This window comes from Topomyia yanbarensis, chromosome 3 (assembly GCF_030247195.1).
Source record: "Topomyia yanbarensis strain Yona2022 chromosome 3, ASM3024719v1, whole genome shotgun sequence".
NCBI classification, from domain to species: Eukaryota; Metazoa; Arthropoda; class Insecta; order Diptera; family Culicidae; genus Topomyia; species Topomyia yanbarensis.
The window spans coordinates 6,646,373-6,658,432 of NC_080672.1; the positions used below are offsets into that span (position 1 = coordinate 6,646,373).

Here is a 12,060-nt window from a genome sequence, read left to right on the forward strand (position 1 = left end):
TTTTTGTGCGTTTCTGTGTGTACCGTAAACCGGGGTGACATTGATCACTTTTCGAAGTAATCATTAAATATTTCTAGACGCAACACATTTTTTTCGAGTTTAATATTTTTAAACCATGTACTGATGTATAGAGAATAAGATTGGCTGGTTTTACCTAAAATTGTCCGCTTACAGCTATTTGTCCAAAAATGATTTCAAGTTGAAGTTCGTTTTCGTATTCCGGGGTGACTTTGATAACCTGCATGTTCACCCACATTAAGTTATCATTGTCAATGTTTTTCATTGAATTGCTTGTTTAAACTGATTCTGGAAAGATATTCATTGTTAAATAGATGTTAATTGGTATTATACAAAGTATTTCAATGTACTATAAAATTCGAGTAACCAAAATTCCTATAATTCGTGTCCAACTAGAATAAAAGATTCTGAAAACCTTTAAAACTGCTAAAATTGTTTTATTTCAGTGCTTGATCGATGTACAAAAAGTTTCATCCATTCTAACACGTTGGAATATTGAATAATAAAAAAATGTTGCAAATTTTATAATTAATTTTATAATTAATAATTTGAAATAATTGCCAACTAGTTTTACAAAAAAATGTATTTAAAATAAACAAACTCTTAAAACTAAAGTTGGTACATCCCAATCTAAAGGAAAATAAAAACTCGCTTGTAATTTATTACTTTTGCTCAAATCTGAGTTTTATTTGTTTTATAAAAAATAGACACTTTACGAAGCTTCATAAAAATAAGGTAAAGTCAAATTTCGGTTTTTTTGTAGTTTTTGTACCCAAAAACCGATCAATATACTCAAAAAGTATAACAAATCAGTATTTTATAAGTTTAGAGTAAAAATCAGTTCAAATTAAAATGATTCGGTAGATTATTCTGTTTTAATAAGGGATCTAGGAAAAAAGTTTCGAGTGATCAAAGTCACCCCGCTGATCAAAGTCACCCCGGTTTACGGTATGTTTGTGACCATCAATCGCTCATCGGTTTCTCAAATTTAGTCTAATGAAAGGCACAGATCGCTATTGAATTTGATTCTGAACCGATATCCGGCTCGGAGCTACTGGTTGAGAAGTGCGGTCATACAGTATACCTGGTACCACCATGGTAATGCAAAACTTATTAAAATGGGTTTTAAATCACTTAGATTTGCAGGCCCATAGTTGCTTTGATTGGTCTCCTTGGTTAGTTTTAATGCACTGGAAAACTAGCCAATGTTCAGAGTTAATTTCACACCTATTCCTCAGAAAATTCTTGAACGATTTCCACCATATTTCAAATTTGAAAAAATTGATGCAATGTTTCATTTGGTTGCTATTGAATTTCATCCCGAGCCGACTTTCGGTTCCGGAGTTACAAGTTGGTCAGTGCCGTCACATAGGAATATCCCATATACCTGTACCACCGTAATACTTGCTTTTTGCCTTTCATATAGAAAGGTTTTGTCATTACTCTGAAAATCCTAACATTTAAGCCATTTTTTTTATTATATAGGCACAATCATCCTATTGACGCCCCCATCCCCCTGCACCCATCAAACGCCCTCAAATCACTCTTCATCACACCCTCCTCAGACTACCACCCCATCCCACATCCTACAGTAAGCTGACCAACTCTGACGAAAAAATCCGTACACTATGCGAACCATGTGCCTGAGCGTGGTGAACGATTTCGCTGCGTTGGGGTATGGTATACGAATTTTTTTCATCAGAGTTGGTCAGCTTACTTATAACTCCTTCACCCACCAGGCATATCAAAATAAGCTAGGGGTGGTGGATCCGGGTTGTGGGATTTGCATCCCCTCACACACCTACCCCGCATGCAAAAATACGTTAACAAGAAGACGCCATTGAACTAATGCTGATTAAGCTAATTAAATATGATATATTTTTTTGTTTCAAATGTTTCAGTGTCGACACGTAGCTCATCAAGTTCGTTGACGACGAGCCATTGTATATAGGTGTTGTAAGAATGTAATAGACATTTCCTCGATTATGTTGAACATAACGAGCCATAGGATCATAGTTTAGAGAAATGAGAAAGGCATAATTGCACCGCTAGGTGGATTAAAACAATTTTTTAATTCGTTCTTTGGCTTTGGATTAGCAATACTGGTTCAGATCAAAGATAATACTGGGAAGTTTCAGAACGATTGGTTCAACGATATTCAAAATATGTTGCTTACTGTGAGGTCTCTTTTCGACTAAGTCGATATCGAAATAAAGTTTGAAGTATGCACGCATGCATTTTAGAGGTAGCGTGATATCAAAAGGTACAATTTCAGTTCATAGTTCTCAGTCGCGTTGAAGATTTGAGTAAACACTATTGATAGTATGCACTTCAAATATATGTTTTTTTTGGCACAGCACAACATAAATAGTTTAGGAAAATTCAGTTTTCCCTACATATTGCATTGATTGAAGAACTTAGATTTGTGATTAACAAATTATTAGTAATAATTTGTTTGTCCCCGTCTATTTTATTAGCCATGTTTTTCGCTTTACCTTTGAGATTTATCACACTAGTGTTGTCCCATACTGATTTGAGCGTTTCTCTGAATTCTGCCACTGTCCTATGTATTAAGTACGTGTTATGAAAAATATTGCTCAATCGATAAAATATTCGAAGAGAGGGATAAAAGTTTTAAGAAATATCTCATCACACTTTTAGGTGGATTAAAAGCTTCTTTTTTTGTAAGTAAAATCCAAAAATACGTGTCTTTTAAATTTATTCCGATGATATAAAAAATCAAGATTTGTGAAGATGTCACGAATCTAATGAACAACAGGGGAAGGGGAGGGGATGCAACACCCAATCGCATATTATGCCTTCCATTTGTGACTTGGTTAGTGAAAACCGATTCAGTTATCACCGAAGAACCGATGTAACTTTAATTCTGAAATATGCCCGGAACCAGAAACTTCTGGAATTGTTGATAGTGAACAATATATTCAACGAATCTTTGATTGGTCATCAGTGCTTTAGAACTGTAAATCTAAATAGTTTGATGTCCATTTCAATTCAAATTCCTGTGTGATCTTACTAACCAACTTATAACTCCGGAACCAAAAGTCAGATCTGAATAAAATTCAATAGCAGTCAATGGGACTACTGTATCTTTCATTTGTAATCAAGTTTGTAAATCGCTGTAAAATAGGTGTCACATTAGTTTAGAAACTTGGCGAGTTCCCCGGGGGCATCAAGAACCATTATAAGTGGCCAATGCGGTCAAAGCTACTCATTAGTGATCTAGATCCGAAGTTCCAAGCAATATTGTATATATCCTAATACATAATCTGTACAAAACTCGGCTATCATGAAGGTACGAGTTTATATGGGAATTTGCTGTGTGATCTCACTCTTGAACCCGTAACTTTGGAACAGGAAGTCCGATCAATAAGTTATTCAATAGCAGTCGATGGGGAGTTTGTAAGAGAGAAAAAAGAGGAACAGTGGTGACATTTTTTGCCACATGCACATGAATAGATAAATTCCGATCTCGTTGAATGGTCGAATGGTAATCTCGTAGAACCGAAGTTAGGAGCGATTGCATAACCTTTCTATATGAGAAAGGTAACAACGTCGAATGACTTTCGGTTTAGTTCGGTTTAGACATAATGATTAATTAGTCTGACTAAGCAATGAGTAAATCAAAATTAGTTACATAATAATTACAAAATCTAACACACTCAATGCTTATTAGTCAATTAAAATGCTGCTAAGTGTAGAACTACCGCGGTAATTTTCCGAAAGTGAATATAGTTCTTCTTTTCTATTTAAAATAATAATTGTTATATGCAAATGCTCCACTCATCAAATGTTTACGAACGCATATGTAACCGTAAAAATGCAATGATGAAGAATGATCGTTTCCTGGAGGTATCCGGAAACGGACAGCCGTCGCTGTACTCATTTCCCGATCGCTAGTGGGTACACAGACACGCACCTACCTAAATCTTCCCACTCGACGTCACTGCAGAATAAATATATTTCTTTCCGTGTAATAACTGATGAAGCAAAAGACTAGTATATTACTATTCTGTCTATCCGGTTTGGAGTTCCAACGAGAGCATGGTTGTAAAAATGAGATCGTATATCGTGTGTGTGTATGTGTAAGTTTTTTGGTGTTGCGCTGCTGCGGTTGTCGTCAATGTCGGGTCGGGTAAGCAGGAGTGCGATAAGGACTTTTCGATAACACTATCAGCAACCATGGCAATGCAAAGCCAACTGTAATATAGGTACTGGTATATGGCCCTTACGATGCACGATACAGCCCATCTCACTCCTACTCGTGGTAATTCCTGGTTTCGGTGAGTTTGAAAGGAATGGTTGGATAGTGGAAGGAGTTAGCGAGGTGAGGCAGAACATGACATTATAAATAGAACCGGATGAGGATTCTCGGCTTTCATACTAGTGTTCCACAGTTGTGATAAGCACGCTGTAGGTCGGGTAGCTAACGTTTCGTGACGACAGTTCTTAGTGACCCGTAGTGGACCCTCCTTCTTCTCCGGCTGGTCATGGGCGAACGAGAACGAGAGGTAATTCAGCAATTCGATAATTTAGTGCCGATTTGGTTCGATACGATGTGTTTGTATGCGGGGCCCGATGATATGGAAGCTATTATTACTAAATCGAGTGGCCGGTGAAAGCAACGGATCAGAAGCAGATATTGGTTGTAGTAGTGGTTTCCGATCATTGGCACACTGGTGTGTTGTGGTTTACGTTTTTGTTCGGTATTCGAAGTTTATTAGCTGACTGGCGGGTGCAAGCATGTGCTGGGAATACTCACTGTACCTCGCGGATCGGTGATGTTAGCGCAAGTGATGGGTGGTTGCCAGGTGGGTGGTAAAGCCAGCATGCTGCTCAGTGCTTGAGCTGGGTAGTGAGTGAACGGTTGCGGATGCTTCAGTGGGTGGTTGGATGGAACCGCTGTACCATTGCCGGCTAGATGGATTTAAAATTCGGAAAATGTTTCGCAGGTGGATGTATTTTAAGATCAAAGACAGACACACAGGGGCGGAGAGTACAGAAAAATAGCTGCTCTCGTGTTCTGTGTAGCAGTGGTTGTTTTGTAGTGAGATGATCGAAATATTAGCATACATAGAGCAAGAATATAGAGCTACTCACCCACTGTGTATAATGTAAAAAAAAAGTTTGGGCGTCTTTTTTTTTGATAATGAAATTTGTTTCATTTGAATATTTGAGCAGTTATGTGCCTTGATACTGATTGTGTAAATTACAACACAGCGTCAGAAGTTCGAACGTGGTCTAGTTTTCTGGCATATGAAGTTGAGTGTCACGCTTGGATTGACGTCAAGACGTGACAAGGATCGATGCTAGAAGTATCGCAGGTCACACCACTATAACAAGGTTATGAGCTATCTTATGTCTACATAATTCAGATTCCATCATGTAAATGTTAAGAGCCAAGGATATAACGTAGACTTGTGAACACATATTCTCTTGTACCAACTGAATGTAACATGAAAAATTATAATCAGTGATGAGATGGTGTGGTCGAATGATTCTCAGCAAGCGCACATGCAAAACAGATGTAACAAAAACAATGAGCTGGCCTCATATAATGCATTCAAATATTTTGCAATTGTGAAAAATTCTCGCTTGTGAGTCAATTTACGACCCACTAAAGCTTCGCCAACCATAAGAAAATTAATTCATAAATATTTCTAGAGTTCTAGTACAGTTGATCCTCTAGAGTATTAATCGTTCGATTAGTTGACAGTTACAGCTTCTGTAACTTCATTTCAAGATGAATAGTGCAGTAATAAATGATCGGAGTGTCACAACAATTATTTATAACCCATATGAATTAGTGTATCTAAACTGTGCTCGGAATTTCTTTTAATCGGAAGAAAAGTTTCGGAAATATATTTATCTGTGTCGGACCAGATAAACAGACGACGAGGCTCTCTCTGCGAAAACATATTTGATATTGCTTCAATGATATTGATCGGTCGAATAATCCAATTCAACGTCACGTTGTCTAATTATTCGATTGTAATATTTTTGTACATTGAAGGGTATCATTTTTTAAGCATCTCATGATCACGAAATGCCCTTGAATTTGTATGATCCGAAGCTAATTTCCCGGTAAATTCGGAGCACATTCTTAATATAGTCGATTTTTCACATCGTATTCGTAACAAATAATTGTTAGCGATCATCGATTTTTTTCAGTTTATCAGGCTGTCTAAAACAGTTTTATACTTTTATGCACTACAAATATCAATATCAGTTTTGGCTAATATTGTATATAAGTATCGAAGAACTTCTGAACCAATCTGATCAAACGGTGAAACGCTATAAAAAGTTTCGGGCCAACGGTTGTACTTACGTAAATTTGAGAACTTAGCTATATACTTGAAAGAAATCAGCTTTAACTGAGTTTGTTTTTACCCTATTGTTTTTTTCCGATATTTCGCCGTGGAGAAATACTTAGTCTCCTCACATTTTGATATGCGCAGATAATCCAAATACGTTGCAATCAATATGTTATCCATTAGTTAGAAGCAATTGCATAGAATGTTATACTGTAGAAATGAATTCTATGAATCCATAAATAACAGTTTGTCATTTTCACAAATCGGTTACAGGTGAAATGACCGAGAGCCATTCGACCGAATGCCGTTTGAACTACATGCCATTAATCCAAGGCGCTCATTAAGCCAGATGCCGTTATACAGAATGCTATTTGGTCGAAAGGATCGTTTAGTCGAAATCTATTATACTGAAAAAATCATTTGGCGGAACACGGTGTGATCGAATGCCATTTGGTCGATTGATATTTGGCCAAATGCCCTAATGGGAGAATATCAGTTGTTCAAATGTAATTTAATCGAATGTTAAAATATTACTTATTTGTTGTTATTTCGAATACGTTTATTCGTATATGGTATCGGTGGTGGCGAAGCTTTACCTGTCCATAACTAATGGATACAATTGTGATCATTTTGATTCGAATAACTGATGTACGATCGATAATGTTTTTTTTTTAATTTTAATTCGTTTAATTGACACGCCTTTTACAAACACAAATATATACATATTTCTGATTCAGATTTTCGCGGCATCTTAGGGATGAATCATGTCCTTCTAGTTGTCGTCTAGGTCTATGTCATCATCGTGATTGTTGTCTTGGTGTTCGCGATTAAATGTTCTTACTAACGTTCGCAGTTATTGCCTGAACAGTAGCCATTTGAGGTTCGGGATTCTGCGTGTTGGAATTTATTCCCATATATAAAGTATCCTCGGCGGGTTTCTGAGGCTCACAAAACGATTTTTTTTTATTTTATGTGTGGGGCAATAGTATCGAATTTTTTGCATGCCAGGATCAAGTAAAAAGGAATGGGTCGGTATGACCCCATTCTAATCACAAAAACACCATTGGGGATACCGGAAAAAATAGTTTCTCTCTCGACAAAAACTTAAGTCACGGTAAACTTCAACACTAAGCATTTGCGACGTTCGGTTCCGACACCATGAAGTAACAAGTTACTTTACACTTATCCGGACATGCCGTAGACTCAGGTGATTCGCATTTCTAATGCCAAAAGATCTTGACTCCTACGGTAGCAGACAAAAAGTTAAGTCGCCGGTAAGCTCTAAGCTTGCATATATGATCCTTCCACGCTTTTCTAAGCTCTCTCCCTTCAACTCCTTGCTTTCTCTTGATTACTATGGCTATTAATATTGAAAAATATACTTCACCTTCCAGTCCCTTGCTAATTAAATGCCGTAACAACTGTTGACAAATTGACTCAATAGGTCGTTAACAAAAAATGGTAAAAATATAATGACTTCATGTTTAAATAAAATTTTAAGTTTAAGATTGAAGGCAAGATATTTTAGATTGTTTATCCAAAAGTCATTAGTTTCTAAACTTGATCTTTTAGACAGACTTCGCAATTGATTCTTAGCATACGTGACAGCTTCGGGACAGTATAACAACGGGACTCCACTATAAATACTTGCTAATGCATCGCGAATGAATTCTATAGCAAACAGGATATTGACACATGTTGAATTTTTCGATGACGGCTAACATAATTGTTTACCAAATTCGCTGCTACTAATTTGTTACGTAAGTGCAGGCAACACAAAGTCAAGTAGCAGATTTTTATCAATTTCAAAAATCTATGTATAAATATTAATTTAATTATCTACATTTCGATGTCCTTCGGAAGGAAATTTCATTGACCAGCCCATGTCTTCAGATCTGCCTAAAAAATAGTTCAGGTTTTTAGAACTTTGCAATCAAATTTGGACACATTTTCTGAGTCAAGTAATTGAGCAGACAATATCTATTTAAAAAAGTATGATGGCTTATTTTTTTTTCCTTGGTTGGGTACATTAACCACTGCGACCAGTGTTTTTATCTATTGTGGTATATAAATACATAATAAACACATAATGTTCTACAAAGTTATAAATCAATCAAATTGAAGCAACTTTTCTGAAGAAACTATGTGGCTATCTCTAATGGTTCATGTGTTATGATTTTTGCAATATTTAAGGTAGGGTGGCTCTTGAAAAAATGGTTTTCTATTAATATCTTTTCATGTATTAATTTCTCACTAATACTTTGTTCTAGAGGTTTTTAGAACTTTTGTAAATACACATTTTTGCCGAAGCAATGAAGTTTCTATCTCTTTTATTTGCATAGTTACAGGCGTCTTTCAAAACAAAAATAGCTTTTTTCAAAGCTATATATCTCCCAAGATTGCAAATGAATTTTAAATATTTTAATTTCATTTGAAAGATCGGAACTTTTCTAGTTTTTGGCGAAAAAAAGCGGGAGTTTTATTTTTGTAAAAAAATAATTTTTTTAAATGAATTTTTAAAAATACTCAAAACGCCTGTAACTATGCAAACAAAAGAGATCGAAACTTCATTGCTTCGGCAAAAATGTGTATTTAGAGTAAGGTGGGGTAAAAGTGCGCGTGGGGCAAAAGTGCGCATAGGACTTTTAGAAGCACACAAGCGCTAGAACCTGGCAATTCTGTATGGATTTAGTGTATCATTAAGTCAACTAATCGCACATATAAGCATGAAAGGTTTGAATATAGTGGCTTGAAATTAAGGGGGAAGGACCATTTTTCGCTGATTTGATATTATTTTTAGAAATTTGGGAATCATAAATTAGCTGTTTGAATAAATCAGGATCTATAAAACTACAGTACCCTAAAAATCTTCAACATATGATTCGTTGGGAGATATATTTGATTTAATGAAAAAAAATAAGTAATTTTCGTAATAATTGAATAAGTTAAAAAACTGACAGTGGGGTAAAAGTGCGCATAGCATATCCGCCCCAAATCAAAAGACGCGAGTGAAGCTTTTTATATAAAAATTGAACTAATTCTTCCATGATTTAAAGAAGGGACCAGAATCTTCAATAACTGCGAGCTCACCGGTCAAATTACGACTGATATGAGCGGTTTAGGAACAAAAGCATCAGCATAACTGGTTCCAAGGAAAAATATAGAGTGCCGAAAGCTCAGAGTAATTCCAGTTTATAAGAAAGGATCTAAATGCGAAGTTTCAAATTATCGGGAAATCGCTTGTCTATGTGCACTCTCGAAACTGTTTGAGCTAATCGTTCTAGAGTTTTTGACACATTGTTGCTCCAGTTACATCTCAGAAACTCAGCACGGCTTCGTCCCCAAGCGATCTACTTGCACAAATCTAGTAGCTTACACCTCGTTCATCGCTCGGTCACTACAGGATCGATTCCAAGTAGACGCAATTTACACCGACTTTTCGGCCGCCTTCGATAAAATCAACCATCAAATTGCAATTGCTAAATTAAAACGACTAGGATTCTGCGGCAACGTTTTAGAGTGGTTCAAATCTTATTTGATCGGCCGTAAAATGTCTGTTAAAATTGGGAATCATATATCTCCATTCTTTGACGCTACGTCCGGCGTACCTCAAGGGAGTCACTTGGGGCCTTATATTTTCCTTTTATACCTAAACGATTTGGATTTATTGATTGAGTGCTTCAAGGTGTCTTATGCAGACGATTACAAATTATTCTACGTAGTTAAAAATCACTCCGATGCTTTGATTCTGCAATCTCAGTTAGACACGTTCACTAATTGGTGCACAACTAACAGGATGGATTTAAATGCTTCGTAGTGCTCAGTGATTACGTTTGCTCGAAAACATGCCGTCATAAATTTTGATTATAAGATACATGAAACTTCGTTGAGAAGGGAAACAACAGTTAAAGATTTAGGGGTTCTTCTCGATTCCAAGCTTACTTTTAACCCTTGTGAAGGCAAGCTAAAATCCTAACATTAAAGGGCAAGCCGGGCCTCTCAGGCCCGTCTAAATTTAAGCTCCTTTTTGCCGTTCTCATATAGAAAGGTTATGCAATCGGTCGAAATTTCGACTTTTTAACCGAGACCCGCGCGGGCCAAACCTCTTATACCATTCGACTCAGTTCGTCGAGGTCGTAAAATGTCTGTATGTGTGCGTCTATGTATGTATATATGGATGTATGTATGTGCCAAACAATCTCACCGATTTTTCTCTAAGGTGGCTGGACCGATTTGTACAAATTTAGTCTCAAATGAAAGGTGCAGCCATCCCATCGGTCGCTATTGATTTTTTTATTGATCCGACTTCCGGTTCTGGAGTTACGTGTTGAAGAGTACAATCACACTGCAAATTTCCATAGAAACTGATACCACCATGATGTCCAAATGATGCAATATATATTAAAATATGTGCAACATTACTTGGCTTTGCATGTCTAGATCATTAATGAACCACCGAAGGCACTTCGACCACATTGGCCAGCTATGGCGGTTCTTGATGCCCCGGGGGAACTTACCAAGTTCCTAAAATAATGTCATACCTATTTCTCAGCGAATTCTTTACCGATCTTTACAAACTTGGTTTCAAATGAAACGCACAGCATTCCCATTGGTCCCTGTTGAATTTCTAATTGATCCGACTTCCGGTTCCGTAATTACAGGATGATGAGTACGAACACGCAGCAAATCCCGATTTCAGTGTATAAGGCGATGGATGTAAAAAGGTTAATTTTTTTTCCAAAAGGTGAGTACTCGGAAGATCACGTCGACTGTCGATTGGTTCTGAGCTCCATTTCGTTTGAACACGACCAATAAATGTTTCTGGGTTGCTATTAATTTCTTCTGATGCATAACCGGAGTACATATTTAGATTCTTCTTCCCAGTCTGCATCAGATTCATTGTCGGAAGCAATATCATTCGCATCTTCTTCCTCGCTTAGCATATCAGCTTCGGCATCGTCTGCTGTTGAATTTGCTCGAATTTCTTCCATTATTTCAGATTCTTTGAGACGATTGAAAACATGGGCATATCGTTTTATAGCCATTTAAATTTTTTGTTGCTTTTAGATCCTACAATTTGAATAATTATGACAACTATAACACAAAGAATAGACAATAACGACAGAGTTAGGTTATGTTGTATCCAAATAATTGTCAAGTAGACCACAGTGGGTGACATAAAAGTATTTACCCAAAAAATATGACACACGTCACTATCGTATGCTATTTTTACATTTCTTATAAAAGAAATGTATAGAATTCGCTCAAACTTTCAAGATTTTTTTCTTATAAGAAAATGTAAAAAGATAAAATCAATCAAAACATGAAAAAAATCCTGCTAATATGAAGATGAACTCTTCAAAATGTTGGATAAATATTAATGTATAAAACCCGTGGTATTCCTAGTAAATGTTGCATGCACACCGGGCCTGCCAGGCCCGGCTTGCCTTTTTGTGCATATAAAAAATTCAAACATAGCTGCGCATCACTCCATCGATGAAAATTTCACAATTCTTTATTTTTGTTATAGATTTCAAAGCTACTTATCAAAATTTCCATGCCCAAGCTTATACTGCATACACATTTTTTTGTAACTAAAAAATTGTAACGTGCCGGGCCTCTGGGACCCGGTTGCCTTTTTGAGGGTTAAGGACCACATTGCTTATATTTCATCAAAGGCGTCACGAAGTTTAGGATTTATTTTTAGAGT

The 12,060-nt window shown here is 36.5% G+C and overlaps 1 protein-coding gene across 21 annotated transcripts in view; it reads left to right on the top strand.

Moving 5' to 3' along the window:
• LOC131688755 (plasma membrane calcium-transporting ATPase 1) overlaps positions 1-12,060 on the top strand; it is a 163,631-nt gene that overhangs the window by 97,309 nt on the left and 54,262 nt on the right. The window contains exon 1 of one of the 21 annotated variants that reach the window (XM_058973260.1): positions 4,414-4,547. The exons of the other annotated variants lie outside the window; for them this stretch is intronic. The gene's annotated coding sequence lies outside the window, so the exon portion shown is untranslated. Of the gene's footprint in view, positions 1-4,413; positions 4,548-12,060 lie in introns of those variants that run through there. 21 annotated transcript variants of the gene reach the window in all.